The following is a 7740-nucleotide window of genomic DNA, read 5'->3' as shown; positions in this document are numbered from 1 at the left end:
AGTAGGATGACTGGAACATTATAATCTTAATCTCTTGTAACTTACGAATGTTCCGTGTGGATTATGCTGCAGTTGCACTTCGCGTAAACGTGCCCAAATGCAACACATGGTTGCCCAGGACGAGCTAGCTGCTGGTGAATGGTTTTCTGAAGGGTGGCTTTGTATGTTCCAGTAGTTTATCGATCACCTCTATCGATTTGGTAGCCCGTTAGTAGTGGTAAGAATAATCGCTACCTGTACCTCTCGATGGAACTATCCTATTTCACAATCTTCACAGCTAAGCTCTCTGAGATGCTTGCTCGTCTATTACGTCGTACTGGACTTCATCTTTCGTTCTCTGTTCCCGTATTACGTTGAGAGGGTTACTGTGAAGGGCACTCGGAAATGGATGTAAGAGTGCTTTAAAAGCTATCGCATGCTCGCATCGGTAGCCTTCACAAGCTCGAGCTGCTTATCGACCCGGCAAAGCAGCAATGCTCGAACGGCGTACAAGTGTCCTTTACAGCCGGAAGCATCAGCTATGGTCGAGGAAATAGGACCGATTTTCGACATCTGTTACCAAGATCTTGTTTAGCAGTTTAGTTGAAGCATATTCGCTTCTTGTTTATCTGCTTAATGTTTTAGTGATTATGGCGAAAATTATCCATATTATTTGAAAAAAAAAGAATAGAGATAAAACCCAGTTCAACACTGGTTGATTTGAAAATAAACATGATTATTTACCAACTATTGTTTCATGAATATTTTTTGAATCGTTTTTCTGTAATTTTACCTACTCAAGTCCCTCAGACAATGACCTTCTTTCACGGTTTTTGTGAAATCTTGTTCAAAAGGTTCAAATATTGTGTGTGTTCCCCGAACGCTTCGATTCCGATACGAAAGAAGTAGGATGCGCAGTGAATGGCAGCGGGAAATATGAATACGAAATGAGGTTACAAGGGAGAAGCAAGTCGTACTTTCCGGTACTAATCCTAGACACTCGTCCAATGCAATCGAACTCCGAGCTAGTTATAGAGTAACCATCTGCACGGAAAACCTCTATGGTACGTGAGTTGTAGAACATGTTCTTGTTCTTGGAATTGATTCCCTTGCAAAACCCGTACCGTAGACAGCAAGGCGAGAAAACTCTACCGAAAGGAAGGTCATTATTTTTACATAAATTCCACCTTACAAAGATGCGGATGTGGCTTATCATTGCTGGGAAGTGGGTATTCAGACAATGCGAAAGTTTTATTAATAAATCAGTCTTCCGCTTGTATACCGGCGCTATGCATGGAGTGGAGATTGTGGAAAGATATTCAAATGCCGAAGTTGGTTCATGTTTGTTGAAGGATAAAATTAGTTTACCAAGGTGTTTCACCATTAAATGAACTGATAGGAAGTAGACCAGAATCTGCATGTAAATAGTTAATTTAGTGCGAAGGTTTCAGAGTGTTGTTAAAGTCTCGTTTTTAGGATTAAAAGTTTTCATGCTCAAACAGGAATAGCAATACCTTTAATGTGACACTTCGTGTGATACTTGTATTATTCTTATTAAAATGACCATTTTTTGTAAAGTGGTTGGAGTATGTTCAGATTGATAACATTTTGACGTTATAGATATCTTTTCTGATATAAACATACGGTGAAAAGACGTATAACTCCGCTAGGCACTGTGACTCAATTCATGTTCATAGTCCTAAGTAATAATTCAAATTGAATGAATAGACAAACTTCTTCCATCACTGAGACACCATCTCAATCATCCTGGGAATTGAACATTTCATAGTACATCCCAAAAGGCCAACGAAACTAAAATCATCCTCACGATCCGGTCGTAGTTGAAACGATCTTCGTCATTGCATGAGTTAAACGCTACCGCTAAGAATAGAACGGAAAAGAAATGTCCCGGAAACCCCATGATGAAGTAGTATTTTTAACACCTGATTGAGCTCATGATATAACTTTTGTAATAGGCTCTTGACATATTTTCAATTACTTCTAGCGAGTGCTCCCGCGTTAAGCAGGAAGCAAAGCGCAGCGGGAAAACAGTGAAGCGAGGGTAATTTTATTAGCGACAAATCTTCTCCACAGTATCTGTTGAGTCAGCAAATGCGACGGCTAAAGAGCCTATCGCAAAGCAAGAGCAAGAGAGATCAAATCAATAGGAATCTTCGAAGGAGAAAGGAAAACCGTGCTCGTAAAACGGAAGTACACGGTGATGGTGTTTCCTGCTTGTGATGTGCCAGCTTTGGTGGTTCGGATTGCATCCATAAGCAGGGCCCGCGCTAAAGCTCCCGCTATATCCCGTTTTACGACTTCACCATATTGTTTCAGGACAATCGCTTGCGAATCCCGCGCACCAGTGGAAGAAATTTGTATCGCTTTGGAAGATCCCGGACAACTACAGCCGCCGGACGTAAAAATGAAAGACGGTTGTTAAAGAGCCGACCCAGAAGTGTGGGAGTTGATAATAACTTTACTTTTTTGTGGATGTCTATACCACTCTTTCTCTTCATTCTGAAGGGATCTTCCGATTTTATGAGATAAGCGTGAGAATAACGAGTGGTCATCATGGAATGTTACGACCCGCGAGTGAAAAGTGTCACAGTGGCTAGACAGTTTGTGATCTGTTTTTAACAAAAACAACACTAAGTAGGTTGTAAATTTTGTTAACCGTTAAATATTGTCACTTTTATGATGATTTGGTAACTTTGCGTCTGCCATATGCGTGGCGTAAATTCGCCTATTTTGTTTCCCATCGCTATTAACTATGCTTTAGCAAGAATTTTAATGGAAAATCAAAAACCACCCCGTTGAATGGGTCTTTAGCACTTGGTGGTAAATCAGCGCTCGCTAACTTATCGCTATCCGCCACAGACGCCGCGTTGAAGTGTTAAATTATAATAAAAGAAACCCGAGCGATATCCAGCGGTGGGAAGTGGAATGACATTTGTCATTGGCTAAATGTAAACGAGTGGCACCAATAAAACAAAACCAGCTACCCGACAGTTCGGCACCGTTGGTCACCGGCAGAGCAGATTCTTGGTGCTGAGGGCAAAAAATGTTTATAACGAAACCGAAACGACACCACCGACACCGACGAGTTCGTAAAGTGTAAAAGCCCTGTCGTAGGTAACTTCGTGGCTCTTTTGCTGTTTAGAAGGTGGCGTACTTGGCGCAACTGATGATTTTTTCCTTCCTTCTCGTTATACCACCGATGTTCGTTCCGAGTGAGAAAACCTCTTGCACGCTTGGAATGGTTTTCGCGCGTTTCGTAAAGTCCCTGGCGAAAATTCAGTCAACAATAAATTTTCAGATAAATGAAAAACGAACTTCCACTTGTCGGTAGGACCACGGCTGAGGTGAACGTAGGGCTTGATGTGGCAAAAAAAGCTCCAACTCTGCAAAGCAACTGCAGCAGTTGCAGTCTTATTCGGTGGAGTAGATATTTTGTACCCACCGCTTGCGGTGGCTGGTGGCTAGGTGGCTTATTTCGTAGCAAAGGAACCGAATCTGCAGGTGTGTAATTTATTTTTCGCTAACAGCAATCCCTGCCCGGCACACGGGGCACTACCACTGGAACGGACAGTGCGAAAAAAAATGGCGCTCTGCCTCATTCATTATTGTTTTATTTCTGCTGCCACACTGGGTGGCACACAGCAGTGGCAAAACAATTGCGGCATGCACGTAATAAAAAGAAAATCGCTCACCGTGTAGCTTAAACAAACAGGAAAGCCACAGTCAGCACCAGCACATCTTGGTCGTGTTTGTGTATGCGGAAATGGTGTGATTCGCGGTTGATGCACAACCAATGGCTAACCGCCCTAGAGCAATGGTTAGTTCTCGTTTCGCGTTATTTTCAATGGGAACAGTAGATTGGAACCATGCAAAGGAAATCATTAATAAATAAATTAATCAATTTTTACGATAAATGTGTATTTCTATATGAAAAAAGGAATCATTATAAAGTAAAGCAGCGAATGAAAACTGTAGTATGAATGTAGTTAAAGAGATGGTATTACAGATAAAAATCATTGACGGCACTATACCGTCTTTATTTTGTTTTCATTATTTTTCAAAATTTTGTTTGTGAGGTAATTTGATTATTTGTTAAGAGTTTTTTTTAATTTCTTTTGGAACTCAACAATTTTGCTGCGAGCTAAAAAATTTATCACAGCTAATGATTTCTAAATGGGCGTGAATTATCTGCCCGCTACCCGTACAAGAACAGTACTGAGCGTGAGATAAATAAAAAGGCACCACAACTTGTAGAAATAAACAAACAATCATCGCAAAGGTTGCGACAGTGCAAAGTTGTTAAAGCATTTTCCACCTTCTCCGTTTCAACTGGTACTGAAGTGGAAATTTCCAGCATTTTTCAGAATGTTTTGTTGTTCTTCTTGCCGACACTTGTGCTAAACATTGAGTTCACAACTTTATTTAGCAAAAGGAAACACTTTTTCACTCGAGCACATAACGCACCGAAAGTTACGCTGCAAAACTGTAGCAAGAAGCTAACCGTGAAGTGAGTTAGCTACGTGATGCTTTTTGATTTTAAAATTGGGCACATTAGGATCATCTGTTGGCAAGGTAGAATTGCGGGCGCAACTACAATGCTTGCATGAATGTGGAATTAACGTGAAGCTTTTGTAAATACGCGATGTACGCATACCGTTTGCGAGTAGACAGAGTGTACATTAAAAATTACCATTTAACAAAATCACCCCCAAAACATGTGAACCGGATTCATGGTTCACGCATGAAAGTTGAACCCAGGCGAGGAATGTTTTAGCGCTCATTTGAGGTCATATAAATGTAATACTAACGCTTCGCTGAATTTTCGTACAGCATCGTAAAAAAACGTCGTTTCGTGAGAGAAAGTGAACTGCTCTCACAGCCCTGGGAAGAAATTACACCTTCCGTAACACACACCCGCACACACATGCTACTCGTGAAAGTCGTGCCGCAGATTCTGGTCCCTGTCTGTGTCCCGAGACGTTTAGCATTGCCCATAAATTTGAGTGCATGCATAAAATTTATGAACCCCAAAAACCGTAAGGAATTCTATAAATCTCTCAACGGGGCAGGCACATGTATCGTTGCAGAAACATTCGTTCTACATTTTTGGGGGGCAGAAAACGCTTGCGGACGTATGGGCAATAAAGTGATGTCGTAAAAGCAGTCAGGTGTAGTTGAAACCGATTTTGCATCCACTGGTTGGTGCTAGCGCTTACATCGTCGTAGCGTACACTGGTTTGACGAATTCTGGTCAGAGATAGTGATTTTTGGAAATATTTTATAAGAAACTTACACGAAAAGAAACGAATACGACTGCCCGTACGAAAGGATCACAACTAAATCATATTGACTAGTTGCATGCTTGTGTTTTATTAGAAGAGTATTTACGTATGCGTTGCTAATAAATTGTTAATTCCAGTTTCCAGTCGAATTGCGTAAGTTAATTAAAGGAAGTAGCACTTAGTTTTGTAGAGCCTATTTGAATTAATGACCCATTAGAAGTGTTCACTACGTGTATTTCTGTCATAAGAACACGGTTTAAAAAAAAGATGACTTTCCCAGGCAAAGTGAATTGTTCCCAATACAGTATCGTATTTAGTTTTAAAATGATACAGAATATTCCCAACGAATGTTCTAAATGATGTCTTAAAAATTATCAATACAAGCTAATCACCATTACAGAAAAATCATAACCGTGATCATTTTTATAGGGTTTTACCACGAAAGGTGTCTTACTGAAAAAAATTTCGTACAGATTAGTTATCTCAGATATTGGGCTATTGTTCGGCGGTTTGCTATTGCGATTCGTGGTCCAACTGATTATTATCTGTGTAAGTTTCTTTTAATTTTATAAATCGCAATGCCGTACAGCTTTGTTATAAACCATGTAAAGAATCAACCATTACGTCATTTTTTGAGCAGATTGAATCGAATATTACGTCTAAATCATCGCAGCGGAACTTGACGTTCAAAAGAGCAGGAAACATAATTTTAATAAGATCATATTTAATACTGTTATAATATGGTACAACATGTGTGAAACCGAAAATAAAGTTTGATAAGCTCCAACAGAAGACCTTCTCCTCTGTTTAATGGCTTTGACTGAACAATCTAGCAGTTGCTAACTGATTAAGAAATAATAACAATCTATCCCCTTTAATCAGATTTTCACCGTGACAGGCCCCGGCGTACGCATTATGTAAATCTAAAACGATTCGTCTGTTCTTTTTCTTCCCTTGAAGTTGACGTTGGCGTAAAATCTCGAAATGCAAAGAGACCGGCGCCTAACACACATCCTTCAACTACCAGTTTATGCTGCGCACTTCTAAGCCCGCCAAAGAACGTTAAGCACACAAACGCGGACAGAGTACCTTTACGGTGAGGTCGTTATCGTGTAGCGGAATCGAAACGGTCCGGGATGCATAAATAACGAAACTCGCACATAATGCCATTACATAAAATATTTGGCTTGAATTTTATTTATTTTGCTGCTCTCGACCTCGGCTTTCATTCACTTCCTTTCGGCCGGATATGGGGAGCTGGTTGGTTTTATTTTATTTTCACCCCAACAGGAAGAACCCATCAAACCTGTACCCCTGACTCGTCTCGTTGCGGTCGGTTAAGGTTTTTTTGTTTTTGGTCGGTACGCAGGTATGTTTTGCCATTCGGCAAAAGCACATTATGTTATGTTTACTTGGTCATAATGATGGATTAGTTGTTTTTTTGAGTTGGACTTTGTTTTAAGTTTTCATGTAAAAAGAGCTCATACTCTGTGTTACATTTCAACAATGGATGCTGATTAATATACGTTTTTTTAAGTGCAAAAATAAGTATATAATTATTGGACAAGACAGGACAGGCATTTCGTTTCACTTTTGTTTCAGAATTGAATGAGTAGTTGGAATAGTTGTAGTGCCCCTAAGCATAATAAGTGAAAAATACGGTTTTCTTATCTGCTAAATATTGTGATCATAATTGTGGTAATTCACAGTATTCGAACGGATTATATAGTACAGGAATGTTCTACCTGTTCTTCTAACAAAGTACAAAGTTACTGCTTTGCATAAGCCATACTCCATCGGCGCCCAACAACATACTGAAAACAGCGGCAACAGCAACAACAACCAGGCGCCTCCATCACCATCCCTTCCCGGATGTGGTGAATAATTTGGAGGGCTGTAAAAAAACAAAACCGAACTTCCAGCAAACTGGCCCCGAAACGGGGGGTGGCCGGTTAAGTTGCTGCTCAGAATATGTATATGTGCGCATTACTTAGCGACAGAACGGTTGAATTCCTCACAGCAGAGTGCTTAAATATTTGCGCCACTGTACATGGGTGTATTTTGGTTGGGAAATATTACCATTATGTTTTATGGCGGTGTTTCCGTTTCCACCTGACCGGCCGCGGTACGTTTATGTACATTTTTCGCACATTTTCGACTCTTTCCACTCGAACCGGACCGGTACCACTAACACATTGACATTGGTACACCCCCGTGGATCGTTTTGTGGGAATGTGTGCTGTTTTTTTTCTCCATTCCTCCATTACTTAGTTGATGGGGAAAAGTGAAACGAAAATGTTTATTACTAGCATCACTGGCGAGCGCAAAACGTTCCATCAAACGTTCTTTTACGCTTTAAAGTTGAGCTTTGTGCACGCACAAAGTTGAGCGCTGATCGCTGCGGGGCTCTTAGAAGCTGCCACTGCCAGTTCCGGTACGATTTGGTCGATAATGATTT

This window comes from Anopheles marshallii, chromosome 3, assembly GCF_943734725.1.
Source record: "Anopheles marshallii chromosome 3, idAnoMarsDA_429_01, whole genome shotgun sequence".
NCBI lineage: Eukaryota > Metazoa > Arthropoda > Insecta > Diptera > Culicidae > Anopheles > Anopheles marshallii.
This window is presented reverse-complemented; position numbering follows the sequence as displayed.